Raw genomic sequence first — 12,629 nt, 5'->3', positions numbered from 1 at the left:
AAAGTAGAAAGAGTACATCTAAGTCAACCATTCATTTCAGAGCTTTCTGGGACGATTGGTTTGGCTTTTTATTAATAGAGGTAGATATATATATATATATCATTAAAAAATAAAGAATACCAGGGCATGTTTTACGAATGGAAATAAATAATTACTCCATGTTCATATAAACATAGATTAGTCAGGAATTATTTGAATATGGAATTTACAAACCAATGGATATATCACCAATGACCTATTATTTGTAGGGTCAAACTAAATCGTTATTATATGAAGAAAATTATAACAGATTTAGTGACTAAATTCTCAACAATGAAATTATATGAATCAGTTTGGAATACTATGTGGTTCTAAAAGTAGAAGCGAGAACGTAACAATTTTCAGTCATTTAAAAGAAACATATTTTTTAATGAAATGGTAGTCATGATGGAACGGAACGTTGAATTAAAAGATGTTAAAAATATAATCTTAATCAAATTTTTTGTTTCGTCATAATTAAAAAAAAAGTAATAATGACTTCTCGATTAATAATATAATGCCAAAATTCTTACGAATTTTACTATTCAAGAACAAAGAAAATGAACGGCTTAGTCCCAAGTTGTACTAATTACATTGGATATCAGCTGATATTTATTTATTATCATTACCAACATGACAAAGCTGTAATACTATCGAAGACAATTTTTTTGTTGAGATATTTAATTTCAGATTAGTTCTTATTACAGTTATATTTATTTTAGGATAGTAAGTCTATATATTAATATAACCTCAACTAGTATTTCCTTGTTTTTTCCTGAAAAATGTATTTTTTTCTTTGAAGGTTTGAAATTTTAAATATTTTTTTGAATATTAGAAAACATTTTTCAGAGATTTATACCATTTTGTTATGAAACATTTATAGAAATAATGTTGATAATGGATAAGAAAGCATTGTGTCGTTTCTTCCCGTGCGTTGCTGGTATCTGTTGTGACTTTAGGCAGTTGTCAGAGGGTACTTTGTTAAGTTGTTATAAAGTGAGTTTTAACAAATTTTCGCAAAGAGTAAGTTGATGTGTTTTGTATCATTAGACTTTGATTAGTTAATTTTTCACCTTAAAACATTTTGTAAACGACTGTCGGTCATCAAATTTTCAAGTTAGTGAGTTCAGAACTATTGACCAAAGATGATTTTTGAAAGCCTCGTATTGTTAAAAAAATAATGTAGGCTGATGAAAATAATTTTACTTGGAAATATTTTTGTAAATCTAACCCAACTATGGTTTTTTTTTAGTGGTTAACATTAATGTATTATGCGTTGTGCTTCTTATTATTGTACTTATTCGATTAATTTACAATGGTTTTGTTTCATTTCAAACTTTGTTTTATTAAATTTATTTTGTTGATTGTTTGTGGGGATAATGTTTTATAAAGCTGGTTCAGCGAATAATTCAAGTGAAATGTTAGCAAACCCAAAGTGTTCAGATAAATTCACGAAACATATATTCTCAACTTAATGAAAACAGTATAACTAACATAACACATTTAATATATTGTTTCCACTCATTTTTTAACAAATTAATTCACTTAATATCATGTCGAATTGAAGCATTACACATATTACAAGCAAAGAGCTGGATGCTAAACAGTTAAAAATGAATTGAAATTATCATTATAATCTCAGAAAGGATTAAAAATATTTCATAGAATTTAAAACTGAAAACTGTTTCAGTTGTTAAGTCTTCAGTTAATTAAGGAATAAGTAGAGGGAAAAATTTATAATTATATTTTAATCATCAAAAAAAATTTAGCTTAAAATCATTAAACCATTGAAACTTGCAAATCAGATTGCCTGCCATTATCTAATGCATACCACTCGAGTAGATAAAAAAAAGAACCTTAAACTAAAGAAATATTCCTATCATAAAATGTAAAGGATGGGATATTATTTTGTATATCACGATTGTAAACTTTCACAATAAGATTTTTAATGTTACTTTGGCTAGATTTAGGAAATTGGTTTCTGTCACTAGAAGTGCCAAAGATGAAATTAAATTTAGTCAAAAGAGTGGGCTTTATAAGGTGCTGTAAATTCAGTAAAGGATACATGGTCGAACTGAAAGAAATATATAAAGTAGAATTTGCTCATAAATACTGAAAACCAGATCAGTTGACTGTAGCTCTACATTTATTTGAAACTATTATAAAATTTGTTAGAAACTAGTTAAAAAATGTATGCAAATAAACAATTGTGAAATATACTTTATCAATAATAATGTGTAATTAGTCATAGGGTAATTGTTTACAATTACAGTTTCACCTCCAGTTTTGACGAAATTTGGAATATATATTATTTAGAACCAAGTTATTCGTTACAATTGAGATTTTTCATCAACTCCTTTCTCACAAGTTACATCCCTCTAAATTACACAGTACCCTCCAAATATTTTGTAATTTAACAGTGCATAACTGTAAAATACATTGTTTTACAAAGTAAATAACTTGAAAATTCAATTGATAGGTTAGGTTAGGTGATTCTGTGTACTGAACTTTGTACAATATAAACATAACCCTAATGCTTGCATTGCTCATCAACTTCATCTAATTAACCTTAAATATTAAATTGACCAATTCTTACGTCGAGTTCATAATTATATATCACAAACATTATTTAATCGAAAATAATGTATTTTGTACAAATTTAATGTCACTAACTCAACCTTGACCTAAACCTAACTAAACTCAGTTGAATTTCACTTAAACCAAGTTACTTACTCTGTAAATAATATATATTGCTGGTGCATTCCATTTTAATTCAACAAATGATCAATGCATCACTATTTTTGATTATATTTGGTATATAACTAACCTACCTTGTAGTGGCCAAAAAATATTTTTTATTAGTTTTCAGGCTATCAAATTGTGTTTGTAAAATGGCATAAGGGTTCTTGCTACCCCAAATATGACAATTATGATGAACGCAGTTAACACCACTGAACAAATACACATACATCACTTTATTTCTGTGTTGGGCAGCGGTAATACATGCATGAGTTGCACAGAGAGAATATCATCAAAGATTTTGGATTGGTAGGATTTCCAGCCACAGAAAATTTGCTTGAATGTTTTTGTGCTTATATACCACTTCATCACTGCCTTAATATTACTTCATATACTGCTGCATAGCAAGAACCATATTCTGTTAGTGAAGAAGAAATCTTAATTCAACACATTGAACGTAACCTGGGCATGTGTACCAGAAGAATCCTAGTTCTCCAACTAGCAAGTGTGTTCCTGCAATTTTTAAAAATTAGTTGTTTTTTATAATTTTTTACATTATTGATAAATTCTCATTTTAACTTTGTAAATGCAAATTCTTTTGTGCTTAATTTGCAGATGAAATTGTGTTCATCATTAGAGTAAAATATTATGACTAATGCATTTAAAAAAAAAAATTATTGATTTACTGTTGATGGTGCATTATACAAACTTTTCCCTAATCTTTTCAAGGAGTACCAGTTAATTTTGAGGAGTACCAAGTAGAGAGTTAATTTTATACAGTTCATTCATTTGAATGTGGTTGTGTTCAAATCTTTTATTTATATTGAATCTAGAGTAGGGAGGTCTTATGTTTTTGTACTGTTTTTGATTTTTTGGTTTCCCTTGTTGGAAAAGAGAAATTATTAAAGAGGTAGTTGGTTGAAAACATACAGTATTTATACATATAAAAAAAGCAAATCAATTTTAGTATTTAAAGGAAGATAATAGTACAAAGGCTTAGTTTATTTTAGTTCTTTTAGAACATATTATTCATTAGATCAGTAGTTATGATGATATGGATTCATTCATTTATTAGATGTTTCCATAGAGTGAGATAAGAGAAAATGGTTGTCAGATATGAAAAAACCACCCTTCTACCCAAAAATATCTCAATCTAATTAAAAGTGTTCCATTGTTTGCATATGGATGATAGTAACAAAGTTGATGCCATATTATATTTGTTTGTTAGAAATTACAGTATGAAGAACAAGCAGGTTGTCGGTTCATTGATGTCTATTAGTGCTTTAAATGATGATGAACTGAACATAATGATTGCCAACTGCCACTGAGGGGAAGCTCGGTCTGATTCCAATGAACGAGCTGGCTTTGCTGGAGATCAGCTCCTGCACTCACAACCCTTCTCTAGGACTACCTTTGTTTTCTGTAGAAGCTTTGTTTTCCCGACTATTTTTTTTATTAAAAATTTACCTCTTAATATAACAGGTTTTTCAAAAAGAATACAACCCTTAGATTAAGATAGAAGTCACACTTAGGTAAATTTTATTTCTCCCTACTTGTCAGTTGGCAACTATGTACTCAAGTTAACAGCTTGTAAAACTGTTGTAACATACTTATTATGCACAAGTGCTTTACCGTATAAATTCATCTATTGTGTTAAAGACTTATCGTGTTTAATATTGAGACTTATTGCACATATAAATCTTATAGACGAGTAAAAGGCGAGTTTCGGATAGAATTTTCCAATTCTCAGTTCTTAATAAGGTATTGCGTTCAATTAATAAATTTTGTGAGACTGGGAAGTGTACACAATTGGCAAAGCACAGGACGACTGTTACTGTTAAGGTAGAAGTTCTGGAGGATGTGAAAGAATGTTGTCTGACTTGCTTGCCCACTATGTCGCTCAGAAAGTTATCTTCAGGCTGTGCTTTCACTATCTACTGCTTTCAGGGCTACTAAAAAACTCGTGACAAAGGGTTATTGTATCTGTGTTGTTCAAGAACTGAAAGAAAGTAGACCGTGGAAATTGTTTACAGTTTTGTTCTTTTGTTGATGACAACTGTATTGAAATTTTGGATCGTGTTTATTTCAGTAATGAGGCATGGTTTCCCTCAGATAGCTACATTAAAGCCAAAACCTCCGGATATGTAGCGCTGAAAATCTTCACTCGTTTCATGGGTTACCATAACACACATGTTACACGTATGTAAAATTGGTGTTTGGTGTGCGATCTTGTGGCATCGTGTTATATAACCCTTTATTTTTTGACAATCTGTAGACGGTATGGTTTATTGCAACTTAATTTCCATCAGATTTACATGAATGAGAATATTGGTTGTAGCAGGGTAACGCAACGTGTCATACTGCTAATGAAATGACGGATATTTTTTAACGCTTGATAATTTTTTGGCCATAGTTTGATATCAAAAGTGTTGTGGCCTCCCAGATCTTACACCAGCAGACCTTAGTTTTTAAAAATAATCCTCATACATTTGACAACTTGAAAGCGAGATTTCAAACATTACTAAGCAAACATTCTGAAAAGTGGTTGCAAATGTTATGAAATGTGTATGAACCTGCATTGCAATCACAGGAAACCATTTTGAACATCTACTGCAAAGTTATTATAGGTAATTTTGAATATTGTTGTATGCCTTTTATTAACATTAATATTTTTGTAATCAATACATGTCAAAGTGGTTGCATCCTTTTTTAAACACCTGTTATTTATTCAGGAAAATATTTATGTAACTATCAATATTTTGGTATTCTATTTCTGAAACGTTCAACCAGAAAGAAGATTCTGGAGAAATTGCAAAGGATCTACATGCAATGGGCTTGAGTGGGAAAAAAGATGATACCAGCTAATAGTTTAAAATACATTAAAATATCAGCTTTTTCAATTTTGAACATTGAGTATGAGAGTTCCTTACAAGGTCAATAAGATAAGAACCAAGTTCAGAGCTATAGTAAATCATAAAACTACAGATAAGATTTTAATTGTAAAATGTACACAACACTGATGTTTTAATGAGTAATTTGATGCAGAAATTAAAAAAAAAGCAAAGTTTGCATCTACCTCCACTAATGATAAAAAAGTTTAATCTGGCAATCTTTTGCAATTTATAAGTTGCAATCTTTTCTAAGTTGCAACTTACTTATGACTATTGTGATTTGACATTAACAAAATTTTCTTTGTGTATTGACTGTTGACAAGTGGAGCTGTTGATTTTTTAAGGCATTTTCATATTTTCTGTTAATTTAGATATTTTCTAATCTGTTAATTTTGATGTTTCCCAGCCATGGCATGTTTTTTAATAGGAATATTCTTGTTTTTTATATTACAATATCAATTAGGCGTATCAGGAGATAAGATGTTGGTTAAGCTATCCTTGCTATTGTATTTTGGCTTTTTATTTCTTAACTTATCACTCCATTTTATAATCTATTTAGCTTCTATTTTATAACTATAAATTGTTTATGTACGATGATTCTGTTTATGAAGTGATATATATGTTGCATGCTGTAGTGAAATTTTAACTGAGATCAAGGTAGCTTGGTGTACCATTTATAACATGTCCCTGTTATACAGCAATGCTTAATCACACACTGCTGCAGCAATCAAACAAAAAATTGCAGTACATTCCAGACTAGTTGCTTGAACCACTCCAGACTATTGAGAGGTCAGTAGTTTAAAGGTGAAAACTTTCAAGTGTGTCATTTTGGGCATTTAAAGACGCATTCTTCAAATAAAATAAAAAATGAAGCAAAAGTATTTATATAAGCAAAAATGAACCCTCTGCAAATCTTGTTTTGGTATGACCGTGTACTCTCATGTCATGTTTTTTTCTGGAGATTACACTGTCTAGTTTTCATGTGGCTGTGTAATACTCATACATCTTATTTTACTGGATGTGAATAACATCAAAAAAAAAAAATAATAACTTTCAATGGTAACTTGAATTTTGCTCACAGAAAATAATTACTGGGTTTTTTATCCCTAGCTGGCATTTGGATCGGATTGACTAGCAGCATACAGCCTGTATGCTGCTGCGGATGCCAATGTTTTTCTGATTTCAACAAATAAAACACTTCCACGCATGGTGGTCCATAGCTGTTGTTGTCCTGGCCTCATTAAGGTTTAGCCTACTGTTTTTTATATCATCATTGATGCGCTTGATCCATGTTTTCTTTGGAGCTATTTGTTGGACTCTCCAACGGGCGGGTTGTTTATGCCAGTGGAGTTTGTATGGTAGTTGGTTTCCACTCATTCTGCAGATTTGGCCAAACCATTCCAGTCTGTTTTTGAATCTGTTCCTCGATTGTTGGCTACTATTCACAGCAAAGGTGGATATCCTCATTTTTAATGCGATGAAGCGAGACTGATGATTTGGTGTAGGCATCGCATTTGGAACATTTAAAGTTTGCTCAGGTCTTTCTTAAATAATGTCCAGATTTCTGTTCCATACAATAAAATCGGCAGGATCAGGGTTTGGAAAAGACACACTTGGTTCATCAGCGAGATGTTGCTTTGTTTTCACAAACACCACTAAAGGGAAGCAAATGCAGCATTTGCTTGACCAATTTGACTGGATTTTCACTGTAGCTACTTTCTTCTGGACCAGTGAGCCCTAATATTTGAATTCTTGCACTTGTCCAATTTGCACACCATCCAGTTGGACAAGGGTGCATGAGCTTTCTGTTAGTACATGTGTCTTATTCACAGTGAGAGCGAGACAGATAGCGCTCTCCCTCTCTCTCTCTTGCTCTTGTACGTTTATATTCAGATATTTGAATTACTGTAACGTTCAGCTATTTATACCATTTGCCATAAAGCAGATGGTATTTTTATTATTTTGAGATATATACTGTGATATATCTTTGTTTATTACAAGAAATATATCATGTTTGGCTGATAGCATAGAATTGTTTTTCGGCCAGAAAATACCAAAAAATCAGCTGCGTAGTCTCAGATATATATTTTTTAGTAAGTTTTTAAATATGCTTTGATATATCCTTTATTTTCCTCAGTTACTAATACAACAGTTTACTGCTACCTATCCAAAATTATTGCATAATGTTTGACATGCTTAAAGTGAAGCCATGTAGCATTCCCTGATGATTAGGGACAGCTTAATAGATTGAACACAACTAAGTAGATGATTTACTAATTTTTAAGTTTTCATCAATATAATTCATTTTTTTGACCGATTCAGTAACATAGTGTAATTTGTATTGTTGCCTGGTATTGGTGAAAATAATACATCAGGTATGTTAATAAATATTTGTACCTATGTTTACTGTGAAAAATTGGATTGTCCTTTCTGACATGTACTTTCATCTTTTGCATTTTCTTTACAATGTTCATTAATTTTAATAGTAATCTTTCATTATTTTTGTTTGCAAGAACATGTTTTTACATATTATTAGTGATTGCTTTGCTTTTCCTTATCTGTTTAGCCAGAAAATGTTTTGGCAACTTTCACTTGATTGAAAATGTGTGATTTTTATTATTTAGGGAATTGAAATTTCATACTTTGATTACAGAATTTCCAGTGATGTATTAATTAATAATAATAATAAATGAAAAAAAATCTTGCTTAAACAAAAATAGCATTAATCAACAACTTGATAGTATCTGCTCATTAGATATACTGCCATTAAATAATAGCAATATAAACATTAATATATTGTGATTAGATGTTAAAAAACCAGTGGTATGTTGTAATATATGTTTGGATTAATAGTCACCATCCTGACTCCTTAGGGAGAAGATACCCCCACCTTGTTGTGATTCTGATTTCTACATCACCTCTGTTCCTAACCCTAATGAGCCAGCCTGACAGTACACCATAGTACAGTACAACTTATTGACTGAGGGTCAGCAAAACAAGTCAAGACCGATTACATATTGGATTCATCAGCTAGACCTCTTTCAGGATGCTACTGATGCAAAACCTACCTCAGTAGACAATTTTATCAGCGGTTTATTATCAGCTTTCACATTTCCTTAGGCTTCTTCAGACATGAATAATTTATCAACCATTTGTGGATGTGTGAACCCTGTGCCTAATTAGGCGCAGAATAAAGATTTATGATAAATGAAACTGTATAAAAAGAAACTCTTGAACAAGAGCAAAAAACCATTTTTCCTTCCTACTGGGCTTGAACAAGTTATGGTTGTAAATTTTTTAATTGCAACTACCTTTTTCATAAGTCTCATGATTTAAATTTCCTTCAAGGCTATACGTATTCTGCAATATTATGAGCTTCATATGAAAACTAGTTTAATTCCACAAGAATAGACAAAGTTACAGTGTAACATTTACAGAGCCGCTTCCCAAAGTCTTTCTCTTAACATCAACATGCAAGTCCAAATGCCCATATGTTTTCCCAAAGCATATCCACATGCTTCTTTTTCTTTCTCTCAGTACCCTTCAGATTCTTCAGGTATTCATAAAATAACATTCTTTTTTCTGATGTGATTAAAATAAATTTTACTTCAACGGTTTTAACTTCTATCTTTTTTTTTCTTCAGTCATTTTACTGGTTTGATGCAGCTCTCCAAGATTCCCTATTTAGTGCTAGTCGTTTCATTTTGGTATATACCATCCCCTATATCATACATCCCTAACAGTTATACGTATTCTAAACGTTGCCTGCCTGCACAATTTTTTCCTTCTACCAGTCCCTCCAATATTAAAACAACTATTCCAGGATGCCTTAATATGTGGCCTATAAGTCTTGCTTTTCTTTTAACTATATTTTTCCTAATTCTTCTTTCTTCATCAATTTGCCACGCCTTTTCATTTGTCACTTTATCCTCCCATCTGATTTTTAACATTCTCCTGTAACACCGCATTTCAAAAGCTTTTAATCTTTCTTCTCAGGTACCCAGGTTGTTCCAAGTTTCACTTCCATATAAAGCTACACTCAATATACTTTCAAAAATCTTTTCTTGACGTTTAAATTAATTTTTGATGTAAACAAATTATATTTCTGACTGAAGGCTTGTTTTGCCTGTGCTATTCGGCATTTTATATTGCTCCTGCTTCATCCATCTTTAGTAATTCTACTTGCCAAATAACAAAATTCTTCTCTTCATAATCTTCTCTTCCTATTTTTACATTCAGTAATACATCTTCGTTATTTCTACTACATTTCATTATTTTGTTTTGTTGTTTGTATTCATGCAGTTGTTCTTGAGTAGGACTTCTTCCATGCCGTTCATTGTTCTTCTAAATCTTTTTTGCTCTCAGCTAGAATTACTATATGAGCAAATCATAGCATCTTTATCTTTTCACCTTGTACTGTTACTCTGGATCTAAATTGTTCTTAAAAAGTAATGGGGGATAGGGAACATCCTTGACACTTTTTTTTTATTATGGCTTCTTTTTTATGTTTTTTATGTTAATAATAATAATTATTACTGTTGCTGTTTGGTTCCTGTAAATGTTAGCAAAGAGGTCCCCTCTTTCATTCCTTTTGCCCAGCCCGTATTCACCCACTATTTCCTTCCTTGCCTTTCCCAATGCTTGCATTCCAATCTCCAACTATTATTAAATTTTCATCCCCTTTCAATTGCTTCATCAATTTCTTTGTCTGCACACTCTACCTCATCATCATGGGTGCTTGTAGGCATATAGAAATTAATAATGTCGGTTTAGGTTTTTTATTTTATCTATTACAATGATTCTATCACTAGGCATTTTGAAATGCCCTACCCTCTTCTCCCTACCTTCTTGTTCATTAACCTACTGCCTGCCTGCCCAAGCTGAGATAACTAAAATCATCTGACCAAAAGTCGTTTTCTTCTTCCAACTGAACTTCAGTAATTCCTACTATATCTACATTTATCCTACACATTTCCTCTTTAAATTTTGACTTCTAACATTCCACGCTCCGACTCGAATGTTAATTTTTTAATTTTCTGGTGATCCCCTTCCTAGTAGTCCCCTATCTGGAGATCCAAACAGGAGACTAGTTTACCTCTGGAATATTTTACCAAGGAAGGTGCCTCCATCTTTGTTAAATGAAAATGCAGAGTTACATTTTTTGGAAAAATAATAATATAAAAAAAAAAATAGAAATAAAAAGCTGCTCAGTTCATATTTGATTATAAAGAATTATATGTTATACTGTGATTGTGTTACAGCATATGGAAAATCAGGAATTTGGTTATGATGCCATTCAAAATCTTAAAGTGTATCTAATAAAGGGAACTGCTATGATTGTTAAAAGTGTTGCTACTAGTTGTAAGGGACCTCAGACTGCTACTACTAAATTGTTCGTCGGTAATCTATCTGATAAAACTAAAGCACCACAAGTGACAGCTTTGTTTGCTAAATATGGCATTGTGGTTGAATGTGATATATTGCACAACTATGGTTTTGTGGTAAGTAAATATATATTTATTTTAATTTTGAGCTTAAATTAAGTATCGTATTTCCTGAGCTTTGACTCCTGCCAAGTGGACTTCCTGGACCACTATAAATCTCATTCTGTGTGTACATTTCCTTGGGTGATATCCTACTGCATCAACCACAGGAATGTTATCCATCTCTTACATTGTGTCAAGTACCCGGTTTATCTGAGCGCCTTGATTGCAGACTTTGTCATACTTAATCTAGATGACAGCAAATCAGTATTTCATTTCATTGCTAGTTTGAAAGATTGACAAATTGTACTGAAAACAGTGTTACATGATATTGAAAGTTGTTCAGTAATTATTTTTCATTCGATGTTTAGAATTTTATTTTCTATTGTTTTATATCTGTATAAATAAGTTGGTTTTTCTTCACTTTCATTTTTCGAGGCATAACATACATTGTAAATAGTATATTTATTTCATCATTACTGTTTAATGCTAATTAGTCATTTATTAAAGAAATTTTGATAAACAGAGTGATTCAAAATTGCAAATCAGTCTCTTGGAAGATGATTCCATAGCCAAAAATAGGAAAAATGTTCATATAAACGTAGGCTAGAAAATTGTTCATTAGTGGGTTTTGGCTTGCAAAAAATTTAGCTCTGCTTTTTGTTCGCTCTGTGAAATTAAACAATTTTACTAAAATTCTTACAATACAAATCTAGGGATAATTTTGGTGCTTCCTTATGTTTTTTATCTAAGAAATTGAATAAAGTGGTCCCATACCTCTGTCCTGCTTAGGTTTTAAGAAGGTAGAACACAAAACCGTTTTGTCAGAAAATAGACATTTTTGGGTTGGAATAAAATAACTTTGTTTATATATTTATATAGGATTTTTGGTTTGTAAGAAAAAACCTTCAGAAATTCAGAGGATGTTATGTTCCAAAGTTATATTATGTTCCCAACATATACAAAATCTGCCATTTTGTATTTTAAACATATAAATTGAGCGGTTAATTGTATTAAGCTGAAAACTGCTAGAGTACCTAGAAGTTCTCTAGGTACAAATGTTAATGTGTAATGAAAGAAAAAAATGGGTTTTTCATTTGAACCTACAAATTATGGCTCCAAAAACTTTTTAATTAATATATTTACAACCACTGGTTTATTTAAATGTTGTTAAAAAAAAATGTTAAGCCTCTCATGATAAAGAAAATAACACCTTATTTATTCAAATCCATTCATAAATAACAAAGTTAAAACAAACTTTGATGAAGTAACTTTCTCGAAGTAAGTCACTAGTTTAAAAAACCAGTTTTCATTTCGTTCTGAATAAAATTAAATAACTTGAAGCAATCTCAACTGGGATAATTTTATTAATGTTATATAATAAATTATAATAATCTAATATATTGAAAATATTGTAGTACAGTAAGATCGTATTGAAACCATAAAAATGTATAATAATAAATAATATTAATATTGAAAAATAATTTACATTAAAACA

General features: G+C 31.0%; 1 pseudogene; it reads left to right on the top strand.

Annotated features, from left to right (window-relative positions):
- The first annotated feature begins 887 nt into the window (after positions 1 to 887).
- Positions 888 to 12,629, top strand: part of LOC142333401 (dynein axonemal heavy chain 10-like) — a 70,214-nt pseudogene continuing 58,472 nt past the window's right edge.

Source organism: Lycorma delicatula, chromosome 12 (genome assembly GCF_047948215.1).
Source record: "Lycorma delicatula isolate Av1 chromosome 12, ASM4794821v1, whole genome shotgun sequence".
Taxonomy (NCBI): domain Eukaryota; kingdom Metazoa; phylum Arthropoda; class Insecta; order Hemiptera; family Fulgoridae; genus Lycorma; species Lycorma delicatula.
The sequence above is the reverse complement of the archived record's forward strand: the minus strand, read 5'-3'. Positions and strand labels throughout refer to the sequence as shown.